Below are 8,779 nucleotides of genomic sequence, written 5' to 3' on the forward strand. Positions count from 1 at the left end.
AGACACAAGAGGCGAGGTGACTCGGAATCAATATTCTAATCGTCGTCGTGCGTGCTTTCGTAATTATTATTAATTATTATAGACGGATTTTGGGTGGATTTTTTTTTTTTTTTTTGTTAAGACACGAGTATCAATAAACGACGTATTATATTACCGGAGGTACCTATTTATGTACAATATCTTGAATAAATTATATATTTGTATAATGTAAAACGCGTCGGAAATTACGTTTTCAGAAACTCATTTCTCGTTATATATGCATATTTTCTGTACGAACGCAAAGTAGTATAACACATATATTATTATCACTCACAAAGGCAAAGGCGCAAATCTATTTGCTGAAGTATTACGTAAATATACCATTTATTCATTACACCACCTCCGCCACCCGAGTGTCTAAAAACAAAAGCACGGCGAATATTGTAAACGAGTAATGAGTGCGATGAGTTATGTATAGCGTACGTTCATGATATCACATACTTATACACACATAACATAATACCTAACTACCTGCCTATCTATGCCTGCGTTCGAACGAAATAATTGAAAATAGTACTCGGTTTCACCGGGGCCTCTATTGCATAATAATGGGAGAATGCCGCTCGCCGCACGAAGAGGTTATTCATGAGACACTTGTCAATGTCGTTGAAAATAGTGCACTGCAGTTTTAGCGAGGCCTAGAAACGAGGCTTTTAATGAATATTATAATACGTGTGCCGCATTGATTGACTGTTTTTGAGTGCAGTAATAATATAATAGTACACAGTATGATAATATATATTACAATATTGTAATACGGGGAGGTGCATAATATTATCGTAATACATCGTGCACGTAAAGGTTTTAATTAAAAGTTAACGTTTAATTAGAAAACGCGCACAGGTATTCGCACGCGACCATATTATTATTATATACTTGACAATTAATTATTTTAATAAATATTATCACGGTAGACCACCCCGGCCGGATGAGTATTAACACGTGTATTGAGTGTTTATTATTTATTTATTGTGTATACCTTTGCGTGTTTCTGTCTAATCCGGCATCTGTACGATGTATCATTATACATTTGTATACGCATCGTTTGTATTCTATTCGAATAATACTTATTATCTATCAGAAAATATAATATTACATTATTCTATATTATATAATAATATGTACTTATACAATATTATATGTATAATAAATTTATGAAGTTCGCACTTTTTTTCTTTGGTCAATAACTTTATGATATTATGAATAATATGATTAGTCATAATATATAATATATATATTAATTTTAAGTACTATACATAATTTTATGGTTATTCTTATGTTGATTAACAAAGTGCACCTAGTTTGTCTTTGAACGCGGATTACAGATGCACTATGCAGTAAAGATTTAAAAATAAAATATTATTCAGTACACAAGGATATTAACTGGAGCGCAAATTTTAATGTCATTTAATACAAAAACGATTTAATTTAGATAATTCGAATATTTACTTAAATAAAATCTTACAAAACTTTAAAACATGTTCTTGAAAATTTTCTTTACATTATTTGTTAAATAAAAATCTACTATTTTGGATTTACGTAATTCGACGCGTTATAGCAGTTCGTGCAAATAGTAAATATATATCTAGTTATAACTTTTAATTTGTAGTAGACATTTTGTGTAGTTCCATTCATCTCCTCGTTAATCTGACTATTGACTATTTAGTCGTACTTATCTGTCATGACGGATTTAAGTAGTACAAGATGTACACTGTACATAATATATTATATTTTAACATTTAACTATATTAGATTTTAATGTTTTATTTCGTATGTATGCCTATTATTGTTTGTAATAATATCACGTAGGTTGGTTATAAATAAAAAATAAAAAAAAAATCTTAATACGACACATTCATTATACAACGTATAATTATTTTAAAATAGTTAATACCGTTGAGCATGATTTTAGGATTTTGTTCTATTGCTGTATAAACAAAGACGTAATAATAAATAAACGGTTGTGTTTAAGTGTCCTCTTAGTTGTGTACCTATCTATGTATATGGGACGGTGCTCCAGAATGAACGCTCGATGAAATGTGTAAGTGTACAGTGCTCCAATTTGTCGAATAGAAATTTAAGAACAATGCGACGAGATTACGAAAAGTCGGCTAAAAATGAATAGGTAGTTATTATGTACAATCCTATTAGAAGAAAATATTTTTCTTGACATATTTATTTTCACTAGTTCACTAGTCACTATACACTCAGAAAGCACTTAATGTAATAAAATGTAAGATGTTAAAATTAATAAAATTATAATGTTAAACTTTGTTCCAATGCGTGCTGATTATATAGGTGTATGATATTATATTATATTATGGTATACTCATTTTAAAAAATATAATATTATCATTACCATACCATTATTTTATTTACGAATAATCTAGGTTGTCCACCCTAAACCAAACTTGTGGCGTTTAACAAGAACATCACAAACAGATCGTTTCAAAATGTGCACGTCATTTCCCTACCAGCAAAAATTTTTCGTTTTAGCCCTCATGTCCATTCCGCATGATTTATTTTTAAGAGTTGGGGAAATATGTGAGCATTTTGAAAACAGCCATACGTTTATGGTGTTGTTACGTGCTAAATATTGGAATGTAAAAAAAAAAATCGGAAATAAATATATTTTTTTTTTTTTTTATGGGGAAGGGTGATATTTTTTCTATCTCTACAGTCCCTTTACCACATTTTTTTTTATTTTATACATAAATCAAATGTATCATCAAAACATACTAAAAAAAACGTTGTCTTCTCTCCATGAGTGTAGACTGCTAATACAGTTTTAAGACAAAATCATAGGCAACATGTATACCATGACAAATTTGTCAAATTTGTCATGATGTATACTATGTACTATGTAGTACTAAATAGTATATACACTATAATAATTATAAATTATAGTATAGGTAATATATCCAAACTACAATAATTATAGAATGATATATTAAACAGAATTATATAAAAAAATTATTCTTTGGAGTCTGGATCCGCTTTTCGAACTTTTAAAAAATTGAAAACAAAAGGTTTTGTATATCAATCACGTAAAACATAAATAAAAATTGCTTTCAAAATTATTAAGACACCTTCACTCTCAAAACAAAAAAAAAAAAAAAATAAAATAAAATAAAATCCTGGCTATGCACTTGATGATTATAGGCTGTCGCGAGAGCATCACATTATTAAAATCCAAACAAATTTTAATCTGAATTTCTGTGTAATTTTTTATAAGAAAAAATCACCGATCCGTAAATTTAACCACATAATTCTGTATAATACGTAAGTATAACACTCAAAAATCGTGTATATAATAATAATGTTTATAGCGATTATGCTTAGCATATACTTCACAATAATGTATAGATATTATTGTAAATAAATACGTATTATATGCGTATTCACGATACCTGAAGTTATTGCGATGATTGCGAAACGACAATTTGGAGCGCGTAGTCGTCTTCCCCTCGTTTACAACGTGTCATTACTCAACGCGTAAATAAAATGAATGGTTACTGCAAATAAAAAGTTTTATTTTTTTATGTAATATACGAATAATATTACTTAATATTTTGTAATACTTAACTTAATACCTGATTATAGTGAGTACAAACACCAGTAGCCACCAAACAGTCGATCACGGCCGATTTCAAAGTCAATCACCCTTATGTTAGATTTTATTATGCTGCATATTATCATTGGAGTTGTTTAGGTTTATACTATATTTAAATATAATATGTAAAACGCTCATTAGTGTTCGACTTAACGTTTTATTTTAATTATTTATGTTTATTATTTACTATATTAATTATTATTCATAAAATACTAATACTAAAAATAGAAATACTTTTTTTTTTAAAGTCAATCTTCGAAAGAAAAATATATTCTCAGTAAATTGTTATTAAAAAATAGATTTATTTGCATCTCGTATACTAACACCTTTGATTGGTTAAAACTTAAAATATACTATGCTTATTTAAAAACTTATCCAAAGTTGAGAATACGTGGATTTGTCTTCTATGTTTTGTTCAAAAATAACCATATATTTTTTATAATATATAGATATTAGATACTTATATAATAAAAAATTTATTTATTTTAAACACAATAAGCTAGACGATTCCGGATTAATCGGATTAGTGTATTAAAATGTAAGCAATTATATTGTACGCAAAAATTATACTTATCTATTGTTGTTGTGCCTTGGCCATTCCATAACGATATTGCCTGTCCATCACAACAACAATACACAGTCGTTTAAAATTATATAAATTATCTACAGTCAACTAGAGGACGATAACTTGGTTGGTATGTCTCTAGCGCACGTGCGTCTACACGTAGGCATCTTCGGTGAAACAAAAAGCATAAACGTATACGTAGTACGTACGTATTAATAACAAGAATTGTAAGAAAGCTCTTTTTCCTCTTTCCCGCTCACTCTCTCTCTCTCTCTCTCTCTCTCTCTCTCTCTGTCTTTCCTTTCTATTTATCTATTTATCGGTGCAGTCGTTCACGGGAAACATTTGCGCGTCTGTAAGATCAATGTGAGAGTAAAGACTGTGGTCATTAACGATGCTTGGACACGGGTGATTGATGATACCTACGCGAGTTAACGCGCAATTAGCCTGAATTGACCACAGCTCTTGGCGCGCGCCCTGTCTTCTATGTAGATGTTTCAATGCGTATACCTAATATACGCACGCACGAGTAGGCGTATGTGTGTGTGTGTGTGTGTGTAACCAGGCACAAACAAACGTTTTGAACATTTGAATGGACACGAGTTGAGACAAGGCGTATGATATATTATTATTGTGAAGATGAATATTCTCTTCTCGAAGTTTCGCGTTACTCAACAATAGGAAAACGGTGTGAAAATAAAAATAATAAAATAACGTATAATATTAATGCGGTAAAAATCTGTGTGTTTGTGTTTTTAAAAAAACTATACGAGTGTTTCCGACCTAAATTAATGTTAATAAACTTTTCGTAAACCAATCGAAGTTTCGCCTTCGAGACTAAAATAAATTAATGTTGACGTGTTAATTGTTGTTATAACATCAAATATGGTCTTAAATAATAAGGAACGGACATTTTTCGACAAGCTTAAACTATCGTACATATCATCATAAAGTTGAGAGTGCCAGTTAACTTAATTAATGCTTGGTCATTGTCTTAAACAGTACGAAGATGTCCGTTTGTTCTAGCTTGGGTAACTCAATATGAGCGATTCGATAATATATTTTATAGATAAACAATAAGTAGGTAATTGGAATAGCATTTTTAGGTTTGTTATGACTGTAAAAATGTAATAAATCTTGTTAAAATTTGTATTTACAGGTTCCAAATATTGGACGATAAAGATCTATTAAAAATTGAGAGTGTCGCTGCGTGTTGTTAGAGAGACGCGCATCGGACTATATTATATAGTTTATGAAACCGTTTATGCTACATAATTTTGTGTATTTCGATCGATTAATAATACAAATATATAATATCACTATGAAATCGAGTTTTGATCGGATTTTTTTTTTTTTGTTATTCTTATACACAATGATGTCAAGTGTATAAAAGTACACGCATATTGAACACCTGTAGTCGTAAGTCGACAGCGTATGATACTATATATATTACTTATTAATGTTATTATAGCTGACGGTAAGAGTTTACTCGAAATGTATGCTGATGTGTTATGGCTTGGTTCCAATATTTCCCGTCAAATCGTTTTTTACACAATACTATAACACTTACTATCCTATAATATTATAATGAGAGACGTCTGCGCGCGCGTTTCGGTTAATTAATTTCGAAACGGTCGGCGCATGAGAAAAAAATATAGACACGCCGTCGTTAGAAAATCTATGTATTTTAATATATATGATTTACGAATAAAGATGTTTCCTGAGCATAACTCGCATCAAGACTTTATCCAGTAGTGGATTTAGGATTTTTTTCTAGTGGGGGGAGGGGGGCTAAAAATGTTCATATTCATTTTGTAAACACAATATTTAGGATATAATTTTAGGCTTTGAAATAAAGTATAAATCCAATTTATCTAGTATGAAAAGTTTAAAGTATAACTTAATTTATAATTTATAAAAAAGTTTAAAACAATTTAAATGTTATTAACTCATATTATTACCACTACAAATATAATATATCTGTTAGTTTGGGTTCTCTCGTCCCCTTTCTTTGAACCGGTCACTGACTGTATCCAATTATACTCACATACCATTTCTTGTCTAGCACTAAAAATATATTAAATATGCGAACTATGTCTATTATGCACATAAAAAAGTAAATATATGATATTCTTTACTTAATTTGAGATAAACCCGTGAATTATGAAATAAAAACAAGCTTTTCAAAAATCTCAATAGAGAGTAAATTAATTTAAAAATGTTCGATACTTCAATTGAACTAATTTATTGCTTACTTATCAAAAAATCAAACAAGGTGGACATAAAGTTTGAGTCCCATTTGCAGCAGTCTAATTTATCTATAATATAATATAATTTACAACAGTTGTGAACGCGTGCGACGCCTTATTGCATAATTATCGTCCGTCATGACATCATCACATTATAATGGACCCGTCCGTAGTTGTACGGTATTTTTTATCGTAATCACTGTTTGTGCTGTATGATATTATATCCAATTTGTACGGAAATAAATCAAATAATAGTTTTTATTTTACGAACTTGTTCTCTCTAAGTCACCATAGCCGCGTATAATCGTAAAACCAAAATCCAATGTGTGTCGGAATCAGAATAGAATAATATTGTTCAGTCGACGTTTCAAAAACGGATTTTCTGTATGCTTAGTGATTTTCTACATCGTATTATCACGAAGAAAAAAAAAGGTATTAAAAAAAAATGATAATAATAATAAATAAACGTGTAAACCCATTGACGGAATAATAATAATAATAATATATAATCTGTACAACTCGCGCATGTTGTAAATGTGTTATTCATGGTTGATTTGGCACACTGACATATAATAATAACATAATGTTATAATATATATTTATGTACGGTAGATGGGTACGTGCAGATCCGCCGCTCGCGCCTTGCGACTATTTCAATCTCCGCCTTCATTGCCATAATATAAAAAAAAATTATGAAAATCTGTGTGGGTATTATTCCTTTACTTTTACCACACAATCCGTTTAGACGAAATTTATAGATTGCAAAGGTATATGATACGAACACGTACCCGTCGCGTATGATTCGATTGATACAGATCGATACATTTTTTTTCTGTTAGCGCATGAAAAGATATTTACAATAATAAAATTATTAATCTTTCGAATCGTGTCTTACACTCGACTGTGCATAAGACTCGATAAAAGCATTATGTATAATTAGTGTGCTTAGGTATACTATGTTTGTCGTAGATATTATATTGATTGGAGTCACGTTTGATAATATTTTATAACTGAAAAAAATCAAAAACAGTCTGTCTAATTATAAAACGCATATTATGATGTAATTGAACATATTTTGAACTATTGTACATGGGATGATTGAAATCAATGACATTATCACTTTTGAGATTTTTAATGTGTCTATAGGTGATTATTACGTTTTCACTGCAATGCACTTAATATGGTAATTTAAAATTTTTTTAATTATTTTACTAGAATTCGCTTTCGATTTACTTTATTTTTATGATATCGAACAAAACATTTGTTGTTATTATTATTGTTTTTAAAAATCGTATAATATTATAGTAATTTTTCACCACAAATCTCACGACAAATACTAATTACTAAGTACAATATTTAATTTTTTGGACCTAGTAATCATGGTGAATTCATATAATATAAATAATATAATACACGTCCATCAATAATAACGACTGGTAAGGTTTTGTCTTCTTTTTCTTATCGTGTCCGTAACGGTAAAGTTTTGTTATATATTGTAATAGGAGTAAAAAAATTAACTAACAAAACATATTATGATGAATCAAGACACAGAATTGATAAACATTTTTTTTTTCAATTACATTTTGAGTAATAAAAATCATTGATCTGTTGTTTATTTAATTAAATGTTTTGATATATTAACAACAGCTAATTAAGCATTATAAATGTATAAGTAAAAACGTTGAATATATTCTACGAATTGATAAAAAACTTAAATGAAAAATAAAAAAATTGTGATTATTTGTTTCTAAACTACAGCTGCAAAATGGTTAAACATGACCTAAAAACAACATAAATATTATTTACGGATTATTATGGGTTTCAAACATGTGATTATATTTTAAACTTTTGAAATTCTAAAAATAACAAACCATTCGATATCAACAGTATTATAATAAAATGATAGTTAGTAATAAAAAATCGTCACAACTCAATAATATATATATATATATATATATATATATATATATATATATATATATTATTGTATTATAGTCGTTTCATTTATATGACGCGCACGTACACAAATACGCTGGAGACCCGATATCGTCACATAAACCGGCGACGGCGGTGTGACGATATACTATAAATGCATATTATAAATATATAATATCATACGGTTTTCCACGCGCGATGACCTCCTCGGTGACAGTGGCGGCGACGGCGTGACACACGATCGTCCCCGCGGAGACCAAAGGCCAGACACGACTATCAAGTCCGGTAGCGCGCAAAAGCGCGTGTTATATATATATAAATAAATAGTGTCTGTGTGTGTGTGTGTGTGTGTGTGTGTGTGTGTGTGTGTGTGTGTGT

This window comes from Melanaphis sacchari, unplaced genomic scaffold (genome assembly GCF_002803265.2).
Source record: "Melanaphis sacchari strain LSU unplaced genomic scaffold, SCAv2.0 Contig27_pilon_pilon, whole genome shotgun sequence".
In the NCBI taxonomy this organism is placed as follows: Eukaryota; Metazoa; Arthropoda; class Insecta; order Hemiptera; family Aphididae; genus Melanaphis; species Melanaphis sacchari.